Consider the following 27,847-nt stretch of genomic DNA (forward strand, 5'->3'; position numbering starts at 1 on the left):
CTTTACTAGTACAAGCATAGATGAAGATGGAGCCCTGATCAGATAAAATTGTAACACATTCTGTTTTTGATACACTTTATGAAGTGCTGATTGTGTGCTTGCTCTGCGATTAAAACAAGTCAAACTTCCTTGTCCTTTATCTCCCAGAATAAACACTTATTGCATATGTGACTCATGCCTCAGGCAGTTTGAGGGAAAACAATAGCTTTCCTGTTTCAATCTGCTTGGAACAATAAACACTGGTTTCCTACCAGTGCATTAAACTGGGCAGGATAGGCTGCAGATGCATATCTTTACAATGATGAGGAGGTGCTGGTGTTGGACTGGGGTGGACCAAGTTTAAGAAATCACACAACACCAGGTTATAGTCCAACAGATTTATTTGGAAGCATTAGCTTTTGGAACTCTGCTCCTACGTCTTTGGAAGAACGTGATGAAGGAGCAGTGCTCCGAAAGCTAGTGCTTTCAAATAAACCTGTTGGACTCTAACCTGGTGTTGTGATTTTTAACTTTATTTACAATGTTAAAGTCCAGTCCAGGTATGAGACATGACACTGGATGCTTGATGACTGGCCTGGATGCAAAGGGCTGAAGGGTCTCTTTTTCAGTGCTCTATAATTGTAGTTGCTCATTCCATTACTTAAGAACAAATGTATCTGTTGACTATTTTGGAGATTAATAAAAAGTTACTGTGGGTGATCTGTCAGTTGGACAAGTCTCTGTTTTGTTAAAACTTATTTTTGTGAAGCTTTAATCAGGAGACCCTGACGCCTTGATGTGATTTCTTTTTCAGGACTAAACATATTTTTTAGAATACCAATTTATTGTCACTTGTATTTATGAAAATACAGTGAGATGTGTATATGTCACTACAATTCTGTGCCATTTTAATTACAGAAATGATTTTTAAAGTCAGTTCTATGACTAAATAATTGAAACAAAGTTAGGACGAAATTCATCATTTCTTTCCTGCACAATAATCTGGGAGCAATTATGGGATTTAAATAAAAATTATTTTAATTAACAGGATGTGGGCATCACTGGTTAAGCTGCCATTTATTGCCCAGAGGGCAGTTAACTGTTAACCACATTGCTGTGTCTGGAACCATGTGGATATCTAGACCAGGTAAGGATGGTAGTGTCCTTCCCTGAGGACCATTAGTGAAAGAGATGGGGGGTTTTTTCCAATAATAGATTCATAATCATTGTTAGACCCTTAATTCCAGGTTTTCATTGGATTCCAATTCCACCATCTGGCCACAGTGGCATTTGAAACCAGGCTCACAGAATGTGATGTGGGTCTCTAGATTAACAGTGCAGTGATAATACCACTAGGCCACTAAGGATGTCACTGCTGAAGGTGGCCCTGAGGCCATCTAAGGAAGGATCTTTGGATTACACACTAGCACACTACCACCACCACAGCTGACACTGAAGTCACTGCACTGTCACCATAGCAAGGAAGGGCAGACTCAGACCCACCAAGTCACCGATGTTGAAGCAATCAAGTCACTGCCACATTGCTGCAAGGTCACGAGGAATCACCGTGTTGCCACCACTGAAACCGCCCCATCACCGTCAGGAGGAAAGGACCAGGCCCACTCACCATGGAGCCTTCTCTAAAGCTGCAGCCCACTATGGCCAAGAGGAATAGACATCCAAATCCACCGATTGGCAATTGGTTGATGGGACATGGGGAGAAGGCAGGAAAATTGGGGTGAGGGGCATATCAGCCACAATCGCATGGCAGAGTAATCTCGATAGGCCAAATGGCCTCTAACTCTGCTCCTATTTCTTAAGACCTCCCACCACCGCAGCTGTAGGAAAGAAGAAAGGGAGAACTTTGATACAAAAGAGAAATGGAAGAAGCAGAATGGTTAAAAAAAAAACAAGGAAGAATATGGCTGGCCAGGTAAGTGTGAGCGTGTGGGCATAGAGCCCGAACACTTCCTACTCGCGCCCTCAACACCCCCATCTTACCCTGTGGCCATTCTACAATTTTTATTAAGGTGAGGCAAAAAGGGAGCGGATGTTGATAGGTGTCACCCACCTCCTGTCCCTTCAGCGTCTACCCCAGACACAGCATGGCATCAGGTGAATGGGACACTCTTCGTCTTTGACTGTAAGTGCTCCCAGATTCTCTATGTCCCTTTCGATGATATGAAGACATAAGAGATTGTAATTAATGAACCCTTGATACAAATTCTAAGACCATACATTCACCAGATGTATTCAGCTTGGGTGAACTCATTGGCAATGTTTCGTTCACAGATTTGTTTGATGCCCAATGGAGACTCTGGTCCAGATCATCCAAATTTTTCACCTTGACACTAAGAAAGGACACTGCTAAATCTGTTCTTGAGTTCAAGCTGTGATTTAAAGGAAGAAACCGAAATTAGGTGCCAAATTTGTTCCTCTTGAGCTAAAATAAATGACAATATTTCCACTGTTTTGGTAAGTAGGTACACTCTCATAAATTCCACTAACTTCTTTCACAGGATCTTGAGAAACGTCCACACAAAACTTAATGACTGGAGTGATAATCACAGACATGAATCAAACCCAAAATGGAATAATGTTGGCTGCGAAGGTCAACTCTGAACCATGAGTGGTCAGGTTTGCGTACTGCTGAGCTGTTGGGTAAATTGTGCTGGATTTACTTTGCCGTGTTACCTGAGGGTTGTATTTGGGGGTTCTGTCTGGTCTCTGCCTGGTGATCTCTCTCAGAAGGTTCAATGTATTGGAGAAAGGTACTTGATTAAAAGGCTCAGTGGGGAGTACATAATTCTTCTGTGTTATTATGATAACGCTGGTCTGATGGCAAGGTTTCACTTGCAAGCCAGTTACATTCATTAATGACCAGATAATCTCGTGTCTTGTTTTTATTATTGCCGTTGGAGTAACATGTTGGAAATCAATCCCCTGTTATTTCCTAGAGTTGTCACAAATGTTAAAAATTTTATAAACAATTCCCTGTTCTCCCTATCTTTTAAACCTAGATTGATTAAAAAAACTCAGACTAGGTTTCTGTACCAAGCAAGAATTATCATTTCTTATGAAGCAATAAATTTCAGCTACAGGTAAACAATTTTGCTCTGTCCATCTGTAATGTTACTAGTTAAAACTCTAAATCTTTATAAGCTGTCCCCCTACACACGCTTACTCACACACATATACATGCACACAGACACACACACACTCTCTCACACATAGTCTAACATACACACACAGACATATACACACTCTGACACATTCACATATACTCACATGCTCTCGTGCGGGCTCTCACACTCTTGCTCTGTCTCTGTCCCTCTGTCACATTTGTGGAAGGAAAGACTGAGAAGGCATTTCAACGTTCCATGTTCACTGGGTTCACTAAAGATGATTCCTTTGCCTGATCAGGACATGCTGTTTCTCAATCTTCTGTCTCCAGGTGCTTTGCCCTGTTTGCATGAAGCACACAGTGTTTGGTTCACCTCTGACTTATTGATTAAGAGCAACTGATGAGGGCAAATAAATTGACTTTCTTCACGTATTGTGGTGTTTTCTTTTACTGCAGAGAGAGAGAAGGGACAATTCCTTCCCTTTCATAGGTCCCCCGGCTTCTGCCTAATCATTCACATCCACAAGCTGTTCAGCTCCCTGCTGACCAATTACATATTTGTCGGCAGGCAGAAGGCCGTTGTCATTAATAACATTCACCAGACCAATTAGCAATTTGTGCCAGCCGGATCTCTATTCTGACACAGTGTTTGGGTCCAGCTCGTCTGCATGTAGACAGTCTACCACTGTTTGACAAACAGCAGTATAAACAGCGCTGACAATGATGGCCAGGTTACCGGCTTCTTCTTCAAGGTACAACAACCTTTTCCACAATCCTCAGTCTTTAAAACAGTCGTTTTCTTATTTCAGTCTGCAATCAATAATACAGAAATGTAAGAAAATGGCACAATCTTCCTTGATAAATATTGACCAGGCCATCAGAGCGAGCTCTCCCAGTTGATAAGACACACCGCTGTCGAATATTAAAGACCCTCAGGCCTCACAATAACCTCTCAGCTGAGGCCAGCACTGCCTCAGTCTAGGCACTAGGAGTGTCAGCCTGGACTTGATGTTCAATTTCACTCATTTTAGCCCAGATCATATACACATTACATTTCAAAATAAAATGGCATGACCAATGAAGAATCTGCATTAAACAGCATACAACCTTCAATGTGCCAGGGCTGGTACATAATCCTCAGGGTGCCTGGGCTGATGGAGAGCACACACTAGACTAAGATTGGCACACAACCCTCAGTGCATTAAGGGGGCTGGTGTATAGACCTCAATATGCCAAGACATAGAACATAGAACATTACAGCACAATGCAGGCCCTTCGAATCTCGATGTTGTGCCGACCTGTGAAACCAATCTGAAGCCCATCTAACCTGCACTATTCCATTATCATCCATAAGTTTATCCAATGACCATTTAAATGCCCTTAAAGTTGGCGAGTCTACTACTGTTGCACACAGATTGTTCCACATCCTTACTGCTCATCTGTCCTATATCTATCACCCCTCAATTTAAAGCTACATCCCCTCGTGCTAGCCATCACCATCCAAGGAAAAAGGCCCTCACTCTCCACCCTATCTAATCCTCTAATCATCTTGTATGTCTCTGTTAAGTCACCTCTTAACCATCTCTCTAACAAAAACAGCCTCAAATCCCTCAGCCTTTCCTCACAAGACCTACCCTCTATAACAGACAACATTCTGGTAAATCTCTGCACCCTTTCCAATGCTTTCACATGCTTCCTATAATGCGGTGACCAGAACTGTATGCAATACTCCAAGTGCGGCTGCACCAGAGTTTTGTAGAGCTGCAAGATGACCTCATGGCTCTGAAAATCAATCCCTCTACCAATAAAACCTAACACACTATATGCCTTCTTAATAACCCTATCAACCTGGGTGGCAGCTTTCAGGGATCTATGCACCTGGACACCGAGATCTCTCTGCTCATCTACACTACCAAGAATCTTACCAAAAATTAACCCAGCACCCTGTATTCCTGTTACTTCTTGCAAAGTGAGTCACCTCAGTCTTTTCCAAGTTAAACTCCATTTACCACCCAGCTCTGCAGCTTATCTATGTCCCTCTTCAACCTGCAACATCCTTCAGCACTATCCACAACTCTACCGACCTTAGTGTCATCCACAAATTTACCATCTTTCTATGCCCTCATCCAGGTCATTTATAAACATGACAAACAGCAGTGGCCCCAAAACAGATCCTTGTAGTACACCACTAGTAACTGAACACCAGGATGAACATTTCCCTTCAACCACCACACTCTGTCTTCTTTCAGCTAGCCAATTTCTGATCGAAACTACTAAATCACGCTGAATCCCATGCCTCCGTATTTTCAGCAATAGCCTACCGTGGGGAACCTTATCAAACACCTTACTGAAACTCATATACACCACATGAACCACTTTACCCTCATCCATCTGTTTGGTCACTTCCTCAAAGAACTCAATAAGGTTTGTGAGGCACAACCTACCCTTCACAAAACTGTGTTGACTATCCCTAATCAAATTATTCCTTTCAAGATGATTATAAATCCAACCTTTTATAATCCTTATAATAAGACCAGTATACAATGCTCAATACACCAAGGCTGGTAGACAACCCACAGTGTACCAAGACAGGTACATAACACTCCATGTGGCAATAAAAACTCATATTCTGCATTAAGACTTTGGCTTTCTTGCAGGCTGTTCCATGCAAGAGCTTTGTATTTTCTCAAATTCGATGAGTGTGCACATTGCTTTCTTTTAAGGTCTTGTCATAATAATATAAAGTGAAGAGGGATCAATAAACCGAGCAAGAGGAGAGTGAGCACTACTGCTGCAACTCTCTGGAAGTTTTTCAACAGGAGCCCTTTAAATTACAGTAGAACTCAAACGTCAAAACATGCAGTTCGCACTTTCTGAAAACAAGATTGCATCAAAAAGTTTGGCAAGAGCCTTTTTAACATGACTTCAACTTGTATTTGCCTTCGGGCTGAATTGCTAGGTTCGAACCAACTTGCAGAATCGTGAAGTTTCTGTTCGACTGATTCAAAACATTCCCTAAACAATTGTCAGTGAAAACGGTTGGCACAAGGTTCTCTGCATCCCCCTCCATTTGTAATGACCCCTTTGTTCTTTCCATGTTTCTGTGGTGGAGTTGTCTGTAAGTAGTCATGCATCGTTTCCCCTGAACTGGTTTGTTTCTCTGCCTGCGATACCACTCTTTTTAAGCATTTGTTTTGCAGGTTGCAAGGGAGTTCCCTTAGAAAGGGAAGGAATGGAATGAAACAAAGAACTAGAAATAGGAGCAGAAATACATCTCGTGGCTCCTTGGACTGGCTTCACTATTCATTTTGCCTGTGCCTTAGCTTGGGATTCAGTTCCTCTTTGCTGCTCACTCCCTCATCCTCAATTCCCCAAGATGCTAAACATCCATCAATCTCAGCTTCAAACAATGGAGCACCCATATCTCTCTGGGGTGAAGAATCCCACAGATTCACAACCCTTTGAAATGGGGTAATTTCTCCTCCTATTAAATCATAGAATCCCAACAGTGCAGATAGAGGCTGTTTCACCCATCAAGACAGCTTCAAAGAGCATTCGACGTTATCCCTATAATCCCACAATTACCATAGTTCACCTTATCCTGCACATCCCTGGACATAATGGGCAATTTAGAATGCCCAATCCACTCTAACCTGCACATCTTTGGACTGTGGGAGGAAACCGGAGCATCCGAAGGAAATCCACGCAGACACAGGGAGAATGTGCAAATTCCACACAGACTGTTGCCCAAGGCTGGAATCGAACCCAGGTCCCTGGCACCGTGAGGCAGCAATGCTAACAGTGCCCACCCTGAATGTTTAGCAGGGGATAATAAAAATTTAAATCACGTTATTAAAGGTGATGCTTGGAGAGATGTCAGCTGATGTTTCTGATGACTCACTCTGTGTCGTGGAACAGGTTGGCGAAGATGGTAGGTGGGGGCTTGTGACTGTTAGAATGACAACAGCAGAAAGAGGGCCCGAGTGAGTGCCAGGTGTCAAACAGAGGCTGCGGCTTTGTGTAACATCATGTGTGAAAATGTGAAGTTGTTCACTGTGGAGGAGAGAACAAACAGGGAAAAGCTGTAGAAAGCTGCAGCAGAAAGGGACTTGGAGGAACTTGTGCAAGAAACACAGAAAGCTAGCACACAGGCACAGCAGGTAATCGGAAAGGGTCATGAGATGTTGGCGCTTTTTTCGAGGAGGTTGAAGTGTAAGAATAGGGAGGTCTTACTGCCACCGTACAAGGTGCTGGGGAGATGTAAAGCACGGAAACAGACCCTTCGGTCCAACCCGTCCATGTCAACCAGATATCCCAACCCAATCTAGTCCCACCTGCCAGCACCCGGCCCATATCCCTCTAAACCCTTCCTATTCATATACCTATCCAGATGCCTTTTAAATGTCGTAATTGTACCAGCCTCCACCACTTCCTCTGGCAACTCATTCCATACACGTTCCGCCCTCTGCATGAAAAGGTTGCCCCTTAGGTCCCTTTTATACCTTTCCCCTCTCACCCTGAAGGGTTAGGAACGATATTATGTCATTGGAGGCAGTTCAGAGAAGCTTTGTCGGAGGAATTGTCTTATGAGCAAATGGTCAAACAGGTTGGGGCTCTGGAGTTTAGGAGATTGAGAGGTGATCTCATTGAAGCACATCAGATTCTTAAGGGGCTTGACAGGGTCAATGCTGAGAGGATATTTCTCCTCATGGGAGAGGCTGGGACAGAGGGCATAGTCTCAGAATAAAGGGATGCTGATTTAAGACAGAGCTGAGGAGGAATTTCTTCCCTCAGGGGCTTGTGAGTCTTTGGAACATCTTGCCACAGAGAGCTGTGGGGGTCAGAGTCCCTGTGTGTATTGAAGACTGAGATAGATTCTTGATCAATAGGGAAGTTAAGGGAATGGATAGGAAAGTGGGTGTGAGGAATGTCTGACTACCCATGATCCTATTGAATGGCAGAGCAGTGTGTGTGGCCTGCTCCTGTTTTTTTTATGGTCTTTTGGTCATGAGCTGACAGACAACATGGGGTTCAAGATGGTGACCCAGAAACAAGCCCTTGAGGGTGAGGTTGAGGCTATATGATGGAGTGATCTTCATTCTGAGGAGAGAGCCCAATGCAATGGAGTGCGTGAAGATCTGGAGTGCTAGATAGCAGACGTAATCCAATATCCAATCTTCCCAGCTCCAGCAAATCTAAAGCTTGGACCAATTGCCTCAAACGTGTCAGAGGAGATTTAAAACACATCGCAGGCCACTAATTGCTGAACAGATCCTAAAAGATCACAGAGACGTTTTGCACAGGTTTTAGATTGCTTCCCATCAAATACCATCCCCAGGTATGTGAGAGCATGACAGTATTTGCCAAGGAGAGTTCTGGCTGCCTTATTCCAGTCTGAGCGAGCGAGGGGGGGCGCTGGAAGAAAGGGGAGTATTCAAGAAAGTGACAACTCTGACAGACTGCATCAGCATCATGGGTAAGGTTGAGGAAAAAGACTGGGAAAACTGAGGGCAAAAGGATTGCAATAAATCTTCGAAAATCTCCCATCACCATATGCCAAGCATTGTAGACGTTTTCCCAATGCATGCCAAAGCAAGGGTCTTTACCACCCTCAGTGCACAGGGTGGCTGGACAGTTGTGGATGCCATTTAACACTTCCACTGGTGTGGAAAAGTATCAAGGTAGAGAGCAGAGGTGGTCATTGAGCTTTCCAGAGTGGAATCTATTGTGGACGCTCTGCTTGGTTATGGATATGGGAACACAATAGATACAGGCCATGATCAGAGTCAGGTGTACCTGCTGGAGAAGATTTTGTTATTTATTTGTTTTGTGCGACATGGGTGTGGCTGGCTGGGAACAGCATTTATTGCCCATCCCTAATTGCCCCTTGAGAAGGTGGGGGGTGAGCTGCCTTCTTGAACCGCTGCAGTCCACCTGCTGTGGGTTGACCCACAATGCCCTTAGGGAGGGAATTCCAAGATTCTGATCCAGTGACACTGAAGCAGCAGCAATATATTTCCAAGTCAGGATGGTGAGGGGCTTGGAGGGGAACTTGCAGGGGGTGGTGTTCCCACGTATCTGCTGCCCTCGTCCTTCTAGATGGAAATGGTTGTGGGTTTGGAAGGTGCTGTCTGAGGAGCCTTGGTGAATTTCTGCAGTACATCTCGTACATACTGCTGTGACTGAGCATGGGTGGGGAAGGGAGTGGGTGCTTGTGCCAATCAGGTGGGCTGCTTTGTCGATTGGATTGGTATTGGAAGATGCATGGAGTCACACTGGTAAGTCACAGACTGACACCCGGATTCTGACAAGACAAGAGTTGAAGCAGAGGAGCAGCAACTGATAGATGTTGGTAGCAATGAAAGGAATTGTCAGTTTTGTGAATGGTTTGGCAAAATTAAGTACTTAGATGTGCCCTGGTGATGCCAAGGTACACAAGGCTGTGGACCAAGTGCTAGGAAATGGGACTAAGATAGTGAGGTTGTATTTGACTGGCACAGACTCAATGGGTTGAAAGGCTTTTTTTCTGTGTTGCATGACTCTATGATTCTAAAATTTTTGGCTAATTTGTCATCAGAGTATAAACCTCTCGGCAAGCTCACTTAGTCACAGAGTCAAAGGGATGGACAGCACGGAAACAGACCTTTCAGTCTAACTCGTCCATGCTGACCAGATATCCCAACCTAATCTAGTCCCATTTGCCAGCATTTGGCCCATATCCCTCTAAACCCTTTCTATTCATATACCCATCCAGATGCCTTTTAAATGTTGAACTATACCAGCCTCCACCCTGTCCCCAGCAGCTCATTCAATACATGCACCACCCTCTACATGAAAATGTTGCCCCTTAGATCCCTTTTATATCTTTCCCCTCTCACATAAACCTACGCCCTCTAGTTTTCACCATAAACCTACGCCCTCTAGTTCTCACCATAAACCTATGCCCTCTAGTTCTGGGCTCCCCCACCCCAGGAAAAAGATCTTGTCTATTCACCCTATCCAACCTCTCATGATTTTATAAACCTCTATAAGCTCAACACTCAGTCTCCAACTTTCCAGGGAAAACAGCCCCATCCAATACAGCCTCTCCTAGAGTATCAGAACGGATTAAAGAGCGGCTTTCTCTGGAATCAAACAACTGTGAATGACAACACTGGAGGTGAAGAGCCATGCTGTCAATGATGAAGTTACCTTGCAATGTGATACCAGTGAGAGAGGACTTGGTTTAACCCTTACAAAGCCAGGACTCCCAGCTGTGTCTGTGGCCGGACTGAGAACACAAACTGAACAATTCAAATGGGTAAGCAGCTGGTGTCTTTACTGGTGAGCACTTTAACCAATACCTGCCTGGGAGTGACCAAGTCATGGCAGTGATCAAACACAATCCTCTTCAAAGCATCTCCCCCGAGTTGCTGCAAAGCATCTTTTTCCTCCCTTTATTCATTTACAGGATGCGGCTGTCACTGGTGAGGCAGCTTTTAGTGCCCATCCCTAATTGTGTTAAGGGTCAATCACATTGCTATGGGTCTGGAGTTACATGTAGGCCAGACCAGGTCAGGATGGCAGATTTCTTTCCCAAAAAGGGCAATCATCATTGTCTCTTAAATCCAAAATACTTTCAAATTCAACCATCTGCCGTGGTGAGATTTGAACCCAGGTCCCCAAAACATTACCTAGGTTATGGGATTAACAGTCCAGTGATAACACCACTGGGCCATTATCTCCCTCAGGCAAAATCAAGGACTGCAGATGCTGGAGCTCAGAGTTGAAGAGTGTGGTGCTGGAAAAGCACAGCAAGTCAGGCAGCATCTGAGGAGCAGGAGAGTCGACGTTTTGAGCATAAGCCCTTAATCAGGAACTTTGGAGGCTGCATGATTGGCTGTGCTTTTCCAGCACTACACTCTTCGACTCATTATCTCCCTCACACTGCTTTATTCACAGAGATGTCATCTGGGTATGACAGAGTGACAGAGAGCGAGAGAGAGTGAGAGAGAGAGAGATGCAAAATCTGCTAGTCTTGAGATTCAATCCAGTGCAGAAATTGAATCATAAAGCAAGTGTCTTTCTCAAATCAGGAAGACTGTGGGAAAAGCTTTGCTAACCCACGATAGGCCCACAAAAGCAAATTTGGCCAAATTGTACCAGGACACCCAGAATTCCTGAGCAGCTCATGAACGGGTCAGACAGCACACAGACAATGGAATACACTTTAAGCTTCCATGGACATGACAAGAGATCTCAAAGCCCTAAGGGCAGTTTCACAACCCAGCGACGGCAAAGCCTCACAAAGAGCAAGACTGACAGACAGGCACCACAGGAAAATGGAAGCACCTCACCACTTCAGAAAAGACTTTAACACCTACCTGGGAAGATGAATGGAACCATGATACTGTCAGGATGTTCCATTGTGTGAAGGAACAGGACATTCATCCGATAAACTGTTTTCCAATTAGCATCCTTGCAACTGAATTATTCCATTTCCAGAAACATGGTATTTTCCCGTTTTTTAATCAGTGTCATTGTGCAGCATTACTATAAAACTGGTCTCATCCTCAGCTATGGGAGGAGAAATCACATTCTCTGTGCAGACTGTCAGTTCTGTGTCAGCTAGTCTGTTTTCTCCTCCAGCGATATCACTTGCAATAAACTGTTTGTCAATTTCACTTCGAGCTGTGTTTTGTGATCTCTAACCTACTGGGCAAATTTCTCCGACAAAGACTATGCAGCACGGTGCAAATAGCCAAGTGCTGTAGGGAGTGGTGATGAAGGGAAGGGCAGAAAACCTCAAGGACATGTCTAGTATTTATGAGTATGGGACAGATGCAGATGAAGTGATAGCCCAAGGTGGTATCTTGTGCAAGGGTAATAGTGTCATTATTCTGAAGGGAGATGGAAAAAACAAATGCTGAGGCACATCCAGACTAGTCAGGGAATTGAAAGGTTCGGGTCTAGACTGAGGGAGGTGTGAGATGTACTCTGCTGGCAATGAGATTAAGGACCATACCAACCATGTTTGCGACAAATATTGAGCTCAGCAAGATAAAAGGTGAAGTCGCTGTAATAACTCAGGAAACTCAACTGCAAAGGAATGTTGTTTCTTGCTGAACACTAAAACAGAGCTACGACTCCTGCGTTGGCACATCCTAGCCCTGGGTCAGACAGTTGTACAGACCCATCGCTGAGTCTGCCTTTTTTATTGTATCAGGAAGTACTCTTACACACACAACTGAGGGTTTCTTTTTCCCCATCTCCAAAGCACCGTGACTTTTTAAAAAAGTTATTAACTGTCCCCAGTAAATCACCCGTGTAGCCAATTGGATATTTACCTGCAGAGCCCATTGTGGACACTGTAAACCATTGGGGGCAGCACGGTGGCTCAGTGGTTGGCACTGCTGTCTCACAGCGCCAGGGACCAGGGTTCGATTCCAGCCACGGGCGACTGTCTGCATGGAGTTTGCACATTCTCTCCGTGTCTGCGTGGGTTTCCTCCCACAATCCAAAGATGTGCAGGTTCGGGTGAATTGGCCATGTTCAATTGCCCATAGTGTTAGGTGTATTAGTCAGGGGTAAATGTAGGGAAATGAGTTTGGGTGGGTTACTCTTCGGAAGGTCGATGTGGACTTGTTGGGCTAAAGGGCCTGTTTCCACACTGTAGGTAATCTAATCTAATGAAAGTGAGGGAGGGAAAGGGGCTAAATCAAACTGGAGTTGGAGGGGAAGATAAAACACTGTATTTCCCCCCCTCCCCCTCCCCCATGGTTGGGTCTGCTTTATAAAGGTTTCAGGCAATGAGTTCCAACAAGGCAAACCATTACCTGGGGAACTCACACTCAATGATCTCCAGGAGGAGGTTAATGAATGAATGATTCCCCACAGGCCTTGTAAGGACCATAAAGCTGCCCTCTCATTAGAGAGCGATGACTGGTGGTGAATTAATCTGAGAGTTACCATGCCTCAGACAAGGGGAGAGATGGGAAGGAGAGTCCTTCATGGTAACCTCAGCCAGTGGAGGAATTAAACCAGAGCTGTTGACATTGCTCTGCATCACAAACTAGCCAGCTGGGCCAGCCCATCCCCAAGCAACAGAAAGCGTTGCCCATGACGTGCCAGTTTGGGGTGCACCTCTTCACTCTTACAGGATTGATTAGGATTGGGACTTTGACCAACGGGCACCAAAGACTATCAGTGCACCTGTAGAAAGCCCAGTTCAGTTGCTATAGCATGAGTACTGCACATAGCATGGTATGTTCGCTCTAACTATGGAGACAATGGTTCACTTGTTCAGTCATCATGTGTGAGTGACAACGGTCCTCCGTTCACGAGTGAAGAATTCATAAGTAAATGATTAGGAAATTCAACAGCACAATGCAGCGCCTCCACACCATTCCCAGAGAAATGGAAAGGCTGAGGTGATTGCAAAAGAATCCTGAAAGAAAAACAAGCAAGTCTAGCACAGACTTGTACAAGGCAATCTTTGAGTGGAGGAAAGGCATGAGAAATAGACCATTACGCTCCACACCCAAACCACTCTTCAACGGCTATGTAAACTACTCGGGCCATATATAATCCAAGCTGGGAGTAACAAAACAAAGGTAAAACAGCAGAAAGCCAAAGGTCAGTAAAACTGCCAAGTCACCGCTGGAGCTGAGCACTGGAGAGCCAGTTAAAGCACAAACATTCAATTGTCCCAACAAGAGTCAGTCCATGTGACAATGTGGGATGTGAGCAGTGGGGTCACCACAATCGTATACGAGGGACATGATTGATCAGATATTCTGTGGCCAGGAGCGAAAAATCAATGGTGTGTTGCCTCCCTCATGCCAGGATCAAGGATATATCAGACAGGGTGCAGGATGTTCACAAGGGGGAAGAGGGGCCAGCAGAAGGTCATTGTACACATTGGAACTAATGACATGGGAAGGGAAAAGGATGAGATTCTGAAGGGAGAATATAGAAAGTTAGGCAGGAATTTAAATAGGAGGTCCTCGAGGGTAGTAATATCTGGTTTACTCCGAGTGCTACAAGCTAGTGAGGGTAGGAATAGGATAAAGCAGATGAATGTGTGGCTGAGGAGCTGGTGTATGGGAGAAGGATTCACCATTTTTGGATCATTGAATCTCTTCTGGAGTAGAAGTGACCTGTACAAGAAGGATAGATTGCACCTAAATTGGAAGGGGACTAATATACTGGCAGGGAAATTTGCTAGAGCTGCTCGGGAGGATTTAAACTAGTAAGGTGGAGGGGGAGGGGATGGGACCCAGGGGGATAGTGAAGAAAGAGATCAATCTGAGACTGATACAGTTGAGAAAAGAAATGACTCAAACAGTCAGGGTAGGCACGGACAAAACAGAGAACAAGGTAGGACTGATAAATTAAACTGCATTTATTTCAATGCAAGGGGCCTAACAGAGAAGGCAGATTAACTCAGGGCATGGTTAGGAACATGGGATTGGGATATCATTGCAATTACAGAAACATGGCTCAGGAACGGACAGGACTGGCAGCTTAATGTTCCAGGATACAAATGCAACAGGAAGGACAGAAAGACAGGCAAGAGAAGAGGGGAGTGGCGTTTTTGATAAGGGATAGCATTACAGCTGTGCTGAGGGAGGATATTCCCGGAAATACATCCAGGGAAGTTATTTGGGTGGAACTGAGAAATAAGAAAGGGATGATCACCTAATAGTCAGCAGGAAATTGAGAAATAAATTTGTAAGGAGATTTCAGTTATCTGTAAGAATAATAGGGTGGTTATGGTCGGGGATTTTAACTTTTCCAAGCATAGACAAGGACTGCCATAGTGTTAAGGGTTTAAATGGAGAGGAATTTGTTAAGTGTGTACAGGAAAATTTTCTGATTCAGTATGTGGATGTACCTACTAGAGAAGATGCAAATCTTGACCTACTCTTGGGAAATAAGGCAGGGCAGGTGACTGAGGTGTCGGGGGGAGCATTTTGGGGCCAGTGACCATAATTCTATTTGTTTTAAAATAATGATGGAAAAGGATAGACCAGATCTAACAGTTGAAGTTCTAAGTTGGAGGAAGGCTGATTTTGACGGCATCAGGCAAGACTTTCAAAAGCTGATTGGGGGCAGATGTTCACGGGTAAAGAGATGGATGGAAAATGAGAAGCCTTCAGAAATGAGACAGTATGTTCCCGTTAGTGTGAAAGGAAAGGCTGGTAGGTATAGGGAATGCTGGATGACTGGAGAAATTGAGGGTTTGGTTAAGAAAAAGAAAGAAGCATATATCAGTTATAGACGGGATAGATCGAGTGAATCCTTAGAGTATAAAGGCAGTAGGAGTATGCTTAAGAGGGAAATCAGGAGGGAAAAAGAGGACATGAGATAGCTTTGGCAAATAGGATTAAGGAGAATCCAAAGGATTTTTACAAATACATTAACGATAAAAGGGTAACTAGGGAGAGAATAGGGCCCCTCAACGATCAGCAAGGCGGCCTTTGTGTGAAGCCCCAGGAAATGGGGGAGATACTAAATGAGTATTTTGTATCAGTATTTACTGTGGAAAAGGAATGGAAGATATAGAAAGTGGGGAAATAGATGGTGACATCTTGAAAAGTGTCCACATTACAGAGGAGGAAGTGCTGGATGTCTTGAACCGCATAAAAGTGGATAAATCCCCAGGACCTGATCAGGTGTACCCTAGAACTCTGTGGGAAGCTAGGGGAGTGATTCCTGGGCCTCTTACTGGGATATTTGTATCATCGATAATCACAGGTGAGGTGCCAAAGGACTGGAGGTTGACTAATGTGGTGCCACTGTTTAAGAAAGATGGTAAGGACAAGCCAGGAACTATAGACCAGTGAGCCTGACGTTGGGCAAGTTGTTGGAGGGAATACTGAGGGACAGGATGTACATGTATTGGGAAAGGCAAGGATTGATTAGGGATAGTCAACATGGCTTTGTGCGTGGGAAATCATGTCTCACAAACTTGATTGAGTTTTTTGAAGAAGCAACAAAGAGGATTGATGAGAGCAGAGCAGTAGATGTGATCTATATGGACTTCAGTAAGGCGTTCAACAATGTTTCTCATTGGAGACTGGTCAGCAAGGTTAGATTTCATGGAATACAGGGAGAACTAGCCATTTGGATACAGAACTGGCTCAAAGGTAGAAGACAGAGGGTGGTGGTGGAGGGTTGTTTTTCAGACTGGAGGCCTGTGACCAGTGGAGTGCCACAAGGATTGCTGCTGGGTCCACTAAACGTCATCATTTGCATAAATGATTTGGATGTGAATATAGGAGGTATAGTTAGTAAGTTTGCAGATGACACCAAAATTGGAGGTGTAGTGGAGAGTGAAGAAGGTTACCTCAGATTACAACAGGATCTTGATCAGATGGGCCAATGGGCCAAGGAGTGGCAGATGGAGTTTAATTTAGATACATGCGAGGTGCTGCATTTTGGGAAAGCAAATCTTACCAGGACTTATACACTTAATGGTAAGGTCCCGGGGAGAGTTGCTGAGCAAAGAGACCTTGGAGTGCAGGTTCATAGCTCCTTGAAAGTGGAGTCGCAGGTAGATAGGATAGTGAAGAAGGCGTTTGGTATGCTTTCCTTTATTGGTCAGAGTACTGAGTACAGGAGTTGGGAGGTCTTGTTGCGGCTGTACAGGACATTGGTTAGATCACTTTTGGAATATTGCGTGCAATTCTGGTCTCCTTCCTATCGGAGGGATGTTGTGAAACTTGTAAGGGTTCAGAAATGATTTACAGGATGTTGCCAGGATTGGAGGAAGACGCTGAACATGCTGGGGCTGTTTTCCCTGGAGCGTCAGAGGCTGAGGGGTGACCTTACAAAGGTTTATAAAATCATGAGGGGCATGGATGGGGTAAATAGAGAAAGTCTTTTCCCTGGGGTGGGGGAGTCCAGAACTAGAGGCAGGTTTAGCATGAGAGAGGAAGTATGTAAAAGAGACCTAAGGGGCAACTTTTTCACACAGAGAGTGGTGCATGTATGGAATGGGCTGCCAGAGGAAGTGATGGAGACTGGTACAATTGCAACATTTAAAAGGCATCTGGATGGGTATATGATAGAAAGGGTTTGGAGAGAAATGGGCCAGGTGCTGGCAGTTGGGAATAGATTGGGATAGGATATCTCATTGGCATGGACGAGTGGGACCAAAGGGTTTGTTTCCATGCAATACATCTCTATGACTCTCTGACTCTATATCCTCACACCCACAGGCATCTACATACAACTAGAGAAACTGTGCCTTTACTGTGGGCAGCAGGGGACCAGAAGATGGGTTTCCGTGCTGGATATCTCTCTGACTATGGCCAGTGTGGTCTCACCACCTGGATCAGGTAAGCGACAAGTATCAGTCCCAGAGTCCCCTGTACCTCAGCAGCAACAACAAATTAGCAACTGTTCCCATGATAACAACAATCACCACGGGAATGACAATCCCTTGAAAAGGAACCTCACTCCTGGAAGGAGCTGAGGTGAGCTGAAGAACCAGCGACAAACCGTTAGGAATTTATGAATATAATGCACGAACAGAGACTGATGAAAATGGAACTGACTAGAGTTAACACGCAGTGCTGGTAATGAATGATCAATTTCTTTCTCGCCATGTATAACTTGTGTAACCGCACATGGTGTGATTTCTCTTTAAAGTGAAAAGGCGGATATTTGGAGAAAGAGGACGGTACGTATGGACTGCCTGGCTTGCCGTAGCCACGTGAACTCTACCTCTGCTGTAAGTGCCTGTTGTGTGCCGACCTTCAACAAAGGGTTTGTGAACAGACCAATCAGGAGCACAAGTAGGCCATTCAGCCCCTCGATTCTTGTCCATCATTCAATAAGATCAGAGTTGAACTGCATTTATAAGGCATCTGGATAGGTATATGAATAGGAAGGGTTTAGAGGGATATGGATAAATGGGACTGGGTCAGATTAGGATATCTGATCTGAGTTGGACTGAAGCATCTGTTTCTGTGCTGTATGACTCAATGATCCATATTCCTGGGTTCTCCTGATACCTTACACCCCTTGATTAATAAGAATCTATTCAGCACTGTCTTCAAAATATTCAAGGATTCTGTGGCTGTTAATCTTTCAGAGAGAGAGTTCTAAAAACTCATAACACTCTGTGTGATTAAAGCGTACCTCATCTCCATCTTCAATGGGCCACGCCTAGTTCTGGATTCCTCCTTTAAACTAATCTTCTTTCCACTTCCATTCCGTCAAGACCCTTCAGGATGTATCGGTCACGTCACCTGCTAAAGGTCCAGGACATACGAGCCCAGTCTGTCTGAACTTGAAAGAAGGAATAATTTGGCAAGTGGAGTGATTTATTAAATTCCAACTGGATCAAGTAAAAGTTTCTGACTTGAACATAGAGTCTCAGGTCGACAGGGTAGTGAAGAAGTTATTTGGTACACTCGCCTTTATTGGTCAGTGCACTGAGTGTAAGAGTTGGGAGGCAAAAGTGAGGACTGCAGATGCTGGAAATCAGAGTCTAGATCAGAGTGGTGCTGGAAAAGCACAGCAGGTCAGGCAGCAACCGAGGAGCAGGAAAATCGACATTTCGGACAAAAGTCCTTCATCATTCCTGACCCGCTGTGCTTTTCCAGCACCACTCCAATCTTTTAGAGTTGGGAGGTCATGTTGTGGCTGTGCAGCACATTGCTTCGGCCACTTTTGGAATACTGCATGCAATTCTGGCTTCCCTGCTTTAGAAAGGATGTTTTTAAACACAAAATGGTGCAGAAAAGATTTACAAGGATACTTCCAGGGTTGGAGGATTTGAGCTATAGGGAGAGGTTGAACAGGCTGGGGCTGTTTTCCCTGGAGCATCGGAGGCTGAGAGGTGACCTCATAGAGGTTTATAAAATCATGAGGGGCATGGATAGCGTAAATAGACAAGTTTTTTACCCTGGGGTGGGGGAGTCCAGAACTGGAGGGCATAGGTTTAAGGTGAGAGGGGAAAGATATAAAAGAGCCCTAAAGGGCAAATTTTCGCACAGAGGGTGGTGTGTATATGAAATGGCCTGCTGGAGGAAATGGTGTAGGCTGATACAATTACACCATTTAAAAGGCATCTAGATGGGTACATGAATAGAGTCGAAGAGTGTGGAAAAGCTTATACTCAAAGCATTGACCCTCATGCTCCTCGGACGCTGACTGACCTGCTGTGCTTTTCCAGCACCCAACTCTTTGACTCTGATCTCCAGCATCTGCAGTCCTCCCTTTCTCCAGGTACGTGAATAGGAAGGGTTTAGAGGGGTATGGGCCAAAGGTTGGCAAGTGGGACTAGATCAGTTTAGGATATCAAGTCGGCATGGACAAGTTGGACCAATGTGTCTGTGTCCGTGCTAGACATCTCTATGACTCAAAATAAGAGACAGACTGTCAAGCTGAGGAGTAAGGGATCTGGTTTTGTTGTCAAAGGCCGAGTTATTTCGAGGAGTAGTCAGCAGAATTTTGAAGGTGAGGAGATGAGGGAGTGGAGAGGCGTGTGAGTTGCAATTAAACAAGAGAACCAAACCAAGTTGGCAACTGTAAAGGACTGCGTGCTGTCCTTTCATTGTCATCATTTACAAAGTAAATGAGCCCTGAAGGTGTGTGGAAACCCACTGTGGTAAATGTGGATTGCCAACTCTATAACATTCCGCCCAGGAGAAGCATCATTGTTAAACAAAAACATGGAAATGTCACAGTGTTTCCTCCCTGTATCCCTTGAGTACCTTTATTGATTGTAAAGTTATCCAACTGTGCAGAGCCTTTGAAAGAAAGATGGAAACTCCCAAAACACTTTCCTCCAGAGAGTTGACAATTCCAATTAAAATTTAATTTGAAGATGGTATGAAAAAGAAATAGACCTTTCAATTACATAGGTGGAAGTTCGTTCAATAAAGCCTTCTTTATTAACCTCTCCCTTCAAGTTTGGAGCCAACTTATATAATAAATAATCACTTGTTATCTAAATGTATCTTTGTCCTACAGTTTTAAACCGCACCTACTCAACACCCTTAGGAAATGTTAATAATTTGTCCAAATATTGACAGAGCTCCTGCCTGAAGCAATGTCAAGTTTTAACAATTTTGTTGCAGAGTATTTACAAGCTAAAAATTGCCTAAGTGTCTTCGACTTCAGTGTAGTGTTCCGATGGGAAAGCACATAGGTATGGAAATCCTGGTTAAGTATTCTGAAAACTTCAATCACATCAAAGTTACAAAACTACATTATTAATGCACTGCCTGGGAGAGTGACCGAGCCAGATTCCATCGGAGATTTCAAAAAAGAGCTGGATATGTATTTGGAAAGGATGAAGATAAAGGGCTATGGAGATAGACTGTGAAATGGTGTGGCATGGTAGCTCAGTGGTTAGCACTGCTGCCTCACAGTGTTGGGGACCTGGGTTTGATTCCAACCTTGGGCAACTGTTTATGTAGAGTTTGCATATTATCTGCAACAATGGAGCCCCCCATGGCTGTGTACTCAGCCCATGACTGTGTCACCAAATTCTAGATTAATGCCATTTACAGGTTTGTTGTGACAACGCCATAGTTGCTTGAATCTCAGATGGCAATGAAACAGACAACAGACAGGAGGTGGAAGACCTGGAAAAATGGTGCACTGAGAACAACCTCGCTCTCAAAACCAAGGAACTCATTATTGACTTTCAGCAGGATGTTACTCATGCGCCCTGACACATTAACAGCACAGAGGTGGAACAAGTGGATAGTGTCAAGCTTCAGGGAGTGACCATCCACAACAAGCTTTCTTGGATTCTTCATGTGGACGCACTGGTTACAAAGGCCCAACGATATCTCTTCTTCCTCAGGCAGCTGAGGAAATTTGACATGATGGCGAATACCCTTGCTGACTTCTATAGGTACGCCATTGAGGGCATTCTGCTGGATGTATCACTACCTGGTATGGCAACTGTACCATTCAAGATCGGGGATGGTTACAGAGAGTGGTGAACATAGCCTGGACAATCACAAAGGCCAACCTCCCATCTATAGAATCCATCTACCAGGCCCGCTGTCAAGGGAAGGTTGCCAGCATTCTCAAAGATCCACCCCACCCTGGTAATGCTTTTCTACAACCTCTACCATCGGGGAGAAGGTACAGAAGCCTGAACACACACATCATCCGGTTTCATAACAGTTTCTACCTTACTGTTGTTAGAATACTGAATGGACTCACAAATCTTTAATATTCACCTGTACCTGTGTTTTTGTTTTTGCTGCTGTTTACCTATTATTTATTTATCTATGCTACTTAACTCTGTGATCTGCCTGTATTGCTCGCAAGACAAAGCTTTTCACTGTGCCTCGGTACACGTGACAATAAATCCAATTCAATTCAATTCTGCGTGTTGACATGGGTTTCCTCCTGCAGTCCAAAGCTGTGTAGGTTAGATGGATTGGCCATGCTAAATTGCCTGTAGTATCCAGAGATGTACAGGCTGGATGGGTTACCCAGGGGAAATGCAGGGATGGGTTGGGCCTGCGTGGGATACTTTTCGGGAAGTGGGGGCAAGTGTACTTGATGGGCCAAATGGCCTGCCTCCACACTGTTGGGATTCTATGTGTGGGACTAGCTGGGTAGCTCTATTGGGAGCTGGTGTGAGTGTGAATTCATTATAGAGCCAGGAACTAAAGTGTTATACAAAGGTGTTGCAGTAGGGAATATTTTCTCAGCTGCACCTGCAAGGTTGGTAAAGAGGAGGAGAACTGGGAGGGACTGGTCTTGTGCAGTCTGAACTGGGGTCCTCTTCCAAGCAAAATTAAATTAGATGGAGTTCTCTTTACTAAAAGCATAATTATTCAAATAATCACAGAACTCCTAACTACATATTTGGAAAGAAAGCAAAACCCCACCATTTGGTACCACTGGCCTGTACATGGTGGAGAGCTTAAAGTGTGGTTCAAAATGGCTGCCATGGTTACTGAGCAACATGAGATAGACATTTGTGGTTCATCAATGGGGTTCATCTTTTGGGGAATGCTGAAGGTTTCAAGGCAGGAATTCAATTGGAAGTGATCTTAGTATGTATGTACAAGAACAGAATTGGTTATTGCTTTCAAGTTGCAACATAAAGCCCCGAGTGAGTTCAAATACAAACATATCTTGGAGTAGAACTGCTTCCACAGAGTTGGCCACAATCCACAACAAGTGAGCACATTTCATTACGAGTGGTCAACTTGGTTTTGTTCCAGGTTTCCGTAAGGGAGGATAATTCAGAAGTATGTTTGTGTTTGACTTCAACACCTGACACATAAAATTGGCTAAATTGCAGATGAATAAATGTGAAGGTAACACAGAGGATATAAACCTTGAAGGATTTGTTTTTTTAACAACTTTGGAGTGATGTCCTTTCAAGAGCTTGGAAGGAGTGAGAACTGCAGATGCTGGAGAGTCAGCATGGATAAAGTGTGGAGCTGGAAAAGCATAGCAGGTCAGACAACATCATAGAGTCACAGAGATGTACAGCATGGAAACAGACCTTTCGGTCCAACCCGTCCATGCTGACCAGCACATTTCAGGTCAGAATCTTTCATCAGAACTGGGGAGGGGGAAGGGGGCTGAAAAATAAATAGAAGGAAAGGGTAGGGGCTGGGGAAAAGGTGGGTGGGATGGCGATAGTGGACACAGGTAGGAGGCGATTGTGACTGGTCAGTGGGAAGGGTGGAACAGACAGGTGGGAAGGAAGATGGACAGGTAAGGTCAGGTTAAGGGGACGGGTTGGAGAGGGAGGGCTGGGCCTGGGATGAGGTGGGGGGGGGGCCGGTTTTGGGAGATTTGGAAGCTGGTGAATTCAATGTTAAGGCCGCCCAGTTATAAGCTCCCGAGGCGGAAGACGAGGTGTTCTTCCTGCAGTTTGTGTGAGGCCTTATGTTGACGGTGGAAGAAGCATTTTGAGATGGCATAAATTCTACCTCATCAGATTTCCAAGTCAGAAATAAGCGCTTATCATGAGGGATTATAGGAAATATCTTTACACAGTGAGATGTTCTGGCATTGAACACAAACTGAGTAATCTGAGCTCCGATTGGGAGAGAGCGCCTGCCCATTATCTTTCTTTCTCAGCTTTTTTGAATCAATGTCCATTTGGGAGAGACAAAATGACAATTAGATCTAACCACAAACAACCCTAAAGCATCTGTTTCAAACCACTTTTCCATGCTTCAGAACATCTGCAAGGGATGTTATTTCATTTCCCATCTGGAAGTGATGTGCAAGTGAGGGAAAGAGCTGTCTATCACTGACAGGCCTCTCAATAGCTGCAGTCCCTGTGATGAAAGCTGATACTCAAACAGAGCGCAAAATCTTCCAGACTCCACAAGAAAGTAAAAGCCTGACACGCACTGGAAGTCATCAAGGTGCATTTGCTGCATGTTGATTGGTTTGGAGCAATTCTGGGGGAAGGTAAAGGTGTTCAGTCCGAAAGTCTTACTCAAATCAATGGGCTGACATCACAAGTTGTAACTCACCATGTGCTGCAGGGAGTGTTGGTGCAAGTGTGGTCTGAAAACATCAAGGACACCTTTATCGCTGTAAGACTGTGATGGGCAGGCAGAGATGACGGGATAGCCCAGGATGGCATCTTGTACAAAGGAACGGAGTCCATCAGAAGAGGTTGAAACACATAATTCAAGCTATCCAGACGTTGTATCTAGTCTGAGAAAGGCAAAAGAACTGGGCAGGCACATGAAATGAAGCTAATTTATATTACTTACAGTGTGGAAACAGGCCCAACAAGTCCACACGAACCCACCCCCACATTTACCCCTGCACCTAACACTACAGGCAATTTAGCATGGCCAATTCACCTCACCTGCACATTTTTGGACTGTGGGAGGAAACCCACTCAGCCACAGGGAGAATGTACAAACTCCACACAGTCAGTCACCTGAGGGGGGAATTGAACCTGGGTCTCTGGTGCTGTGAGGTAACAGTGCTAACCACCGTGCTGCCCACTAGGGCCAGTACTCATATGAATATCAAGTTAACAAACTGGAGAGCTGTTTCTGATATTTGTTACCCCAGATAGAGCCGTAGGCAAAGCCCAGAGTAGCCCTTTACACTCCCAGAGGAACTCATTACCTTGTCAGTTGACGTCAATGACTACTCGCAAGATCTTAGAGCACACTTTAAGTGCTGTGCTTTCCAGAAATTGTGGTGAGCCACAATAGCCCTCGATCCATGAGTGATTAATTCAGGCACATCATAACTCATTGGGTACTACGGCAGCACGCATTTCATCTCTACGTTATCCCCAAATCAAATCAAAAGGTGAAGTGAGGGTGAAAAATCCCAGAACTGCTCGAAAACAATAAAAGTTGAGCAAACGCTGCGCAGGCTTACACAAGGCAATCCTGGAGTGGAGAAATGCACGTACTGAAAACCTGGAAAAGAATCTTGACCGACAGCTAATATAATGGCACACCCACGGTGCTCATCAAATTGCTAAAAATTATGAGTGAAGCCAGTAGCAAACGTGAGTAACAACATTAAGATAAAATGACAGGAGACCATATTTCACTCCAGATCATTGGCAGAGCTGGGAGTTAGAGAGCCAATTAGCATACAGATATTCAATGCTCAGCACAGGAGTCAGCTTAAATGGCAATTTGGGACTTGTGCAGAGCAGTGATGACCTCAACTGTAGCTGGTGAACATGATGACAAGCTATGTTTGCAACCCGCAGACATTTACATTGGGCTGGAGAAACAGTTCCTTCACTACAGACAGACATGAGGAAGATGTGATGTTGCCACCTGCACAGCGTATGGAGCAATCAATAGACCTCATGGTGCACCATTCCCCAACAAAGACAACAAAGCAACAACAGTAGTTACAAAGGCAGCAGCACTCACCACAGAGATGGACCATCATCCCTAGGAGCGATGAGTTACCAAAAGAGTTGCTAACAATAGCACAGAGGTGTACCATTGGAATAAAAATTACATATGCAACACAGAGACTGATGAAAGTGGGACTGTGTAGAATGGACACATGAATTTTGTTGGTGAATTGGAATTTTCATCGTTGACTATATATATTGGGTTCGTTTGAGCTGCATTTCATAACGTGTGCATTTTTCTTTGCAAAAAGCAGGACATTTGAAGAATTGCATTTGTGGATTGTATAGTATGGCTTGCCATAGTCATTTAGTTTCTGCTGCAACTTGCTTTCACTGTAGTTTTGACGTTATGTAGGTCACATTAAACTCTCTGAATGGTTATAATAAGACATGACTACATTTATTCTCTATTGTCCTTGCAATGAAAGCCATGAATCCATTTTCCTTCCTAATTGCTTGTTGTACCTTCTCGCTGTCGTGTAATATACATACAAGGATATATGGAAAGTGCATCAGGTCAACTGGTTTTCTTGATGTCAAGTCTGTTTTGTTGGATATTTGGGGTCCAGCTGCATTTAGGTTTGCAAGAACTGCTGCTGGGTTCTATGGGAGTTCCTACAAGACCTCAAATTCTGTCAACATTTGGATTCTTAATTCTGTCACAGGTTATAGGTACCACTGTCGAGGTTAGCATTTATTGTCCAAGACTTGGTCAGCCATTGCAGAGTCATAGAGTCATTGAGGTCTACACCATGAAAACAGGCCCTTCGGCCCAACTTGCCTATTTTGCACAGTTTGCACCCTTTAAACTAGTCCCATTTTCCTGCAGTTAGTCCATATCCCTCCATACCCATCCCATCCATGTACCTGAGTATAGTGCTGGAAAAGCACAGCAGGTAAGGCAGCATCCAAGCAGCAGGAGAATTGATGTTTTGGGCATGAGCCCTTCTGATCTCCAGCACCTGCAGTCCTCATTTTCTCCATCCATGTAACTGTCTTAGTGTTTCTTAAATGATGACATTGTACTCTTTTCCACTACTAACTCTCTAACCCATTCCAGACACTCACCACCCCCTGTGTGAAGCAATTGCACCCTCTGGAGCCTTTTGTATCTTTTCCCTCTCCCCTCTCATCTTAAACCTATGCCCTCTAGTTTTAATCTCCCCTACCCTGAGGAATAACTGTTTGCTATCTGCCTTATCTATGACCCTCATGATTTTTTAAACCTCTATAATGTCACCCCTCAGTCTCCTATGTTCCAGGGAAACAAGTCCCAGCCTATCCAACCTCTCCTTATTCAGCCACGTTGCTGTGGGTCTGGAGTCATATGTAGGCCTGACTGGGTAAAAGGAGCTTGGTTGATCAGATGGGTTTTTGTGACAATCAATGATCGTTATCGATTTTAAATTCATTAATTGAACTAACATTCCACCAGCTGCAGTGAGGAGATTTGGACAGTAGCCTGGATTACGAGCACCAGTGACATGACCCCTACACCACCAAGCGCTCAGCTTCAACTCACTTCCATAGCTCTTTACTTAGTCATGTGACTATGGCATCATAGTACTTTGTGAGTATCCATACTTCCACCATGATACAAAACTTTCATTACCGTGGAGGAGAGAATCAGATTGTTTTTAAAAGCAGTGGGGTGACACGGTGGCTCAGTGGTTAGCACTGCTGCCTCACAGCACCAAGGGATGCCGGTTCGATTCCAGCCTCAGACGACTGTCTGTGTGGAGTTTGCACATTCTCCCTGTGTCGCGTGGGTTTCCTCTCACAGTCCAAAGATGTGCAGGTCAGGTGGATTAGCCATGGTAAGCACAGGGTGACAGGGATTGGGTGGGATGCTCTTCAGAGAGTTGGTGTGGACCTGAATGGCCAGCTTCCACACTTTTGGGATTCTCTAATTAATTGGATAGGAAGCAGAGCCGGTTGATCAGATGCGTAATGGGGGTCTTTGCTGGCACCATATATGTTCAAGAGCAAGTAACTGCAATGTTCCCTTACACTGCAGTCACTTTGGGCCTAATGTTTCCTTCAAGCTACAGTGCAGTGTAAATTATCTCAATCTTTCCTCTGGGTAGTTTGAGATACTCGTCCTACCACTTTAGTGATCTACCCAGAACAAGAGTACATCACTCATCACAAAAGAAGTAATTTAAAGGTCATTGTTAAAGCATTAGAAGTCTCCAGCATTACTGTAACACTTAGAAAAACTCTTCCTCCCGTGAAAGGAATGTATCTCTATTTATATATCACCTCTCAGGGCAGAAAACCATCCCAAAGCATTTTTACAGCTGTCAAGACAAACTGTTGCCTATTGAGCCATGGCTCAGTGTATTATCTGAGCCACAAAAGACCTTAAATGTTGTCTTTAACATGTCTCTGGGAATCCTTTACCAGGCATGACATTATCCCATTTACAGTAATAGTTCATCCACTGCAAAGGCTAAGAAATTCCATTGACATTATTTTGAGGATATTGCAGTCACACTATACCCTGGATACTGTGTCCAAACCCCTTCAGAGTGACCATGATGGATAAATGGTACACTAGTCCATCCCTTATCCACTTCTCAAGTCATAGAATCAGACAGCGCAGAAACAGACCCTTCGGTCCAACTCATCTACACCATCTAGATCCCAATCTGACCTAGTCCCATTTGCCAGCACTTGGCCCACATCCCTCTAAACCCTTCCTATTCGTCTATCCATTCAGATGCCTTTTAAATCTTGTCACTCTACCAGCCCCCACCACTTCTTCTGGCAGCTCACTCCATACACGCACCACCCTCCGTGTGAAAAAGTTACCCCTCGGGTCCTATTTAAATCACCTTAAACCAACGCCCTCTCGTTTTGGACTTTCCTACTGTGGGAAAAAGACCTTGTTTATTCATTCA

At 44.5% G+C, this 27,847-nt stretch overlaps 1 long non-coding RNA gene across 2 annotated transcripts; it reads right to left on the reverse strand.

The window, feature by feature from the left end:
* Nucleotides 1-506: 506 nt before the first annotated feature.
* Nucleotides 507-24,419, reverse strand: LOC148136388 (uncharacterized). Of its 2 annotated transcripts, XR_015754407.1 has the most exons (5): nt 24,185-24,419; nt 23,572-23,758; nt 18,233-18,382; nt 3,268-3,913; nt 507-2,369 (listed from the first exon to the last, which is right to left on the reverse strand). It is a non-coding gene; the product is annotated as an uncharacterized LOC148136388 (long non-coding RNA). The 2 variants fall into 2 exon arrangements; XR_015754406.1 differs by lacking the exon at nt 507-2,369 and having other exon boundaries at nt 2,900-3,913.
* Nucleotides 24,420-27,847: the final 3,428 nt, after the last annotated feature.

The sequence above is a fragment of the Chiloscyllium plagiosum genome, unplaced genomic scaffold (genome assembly GCF_037043375.1).
Source record: "Chiloscyllium plagiosum isolate Xiang-an unplaced genomic scaffold, Cpla_swu_hap1 HiC_scaffold_45, whole genome shotgun sequence".
NCBI classification, from domain to species: Eukaryota; Metazoa; Chordata; class Chondrichthyes; order Orectolobiformes; family Hemiscylliidae; genus Chiloscyllium; species Chiloscyllium plagiosum.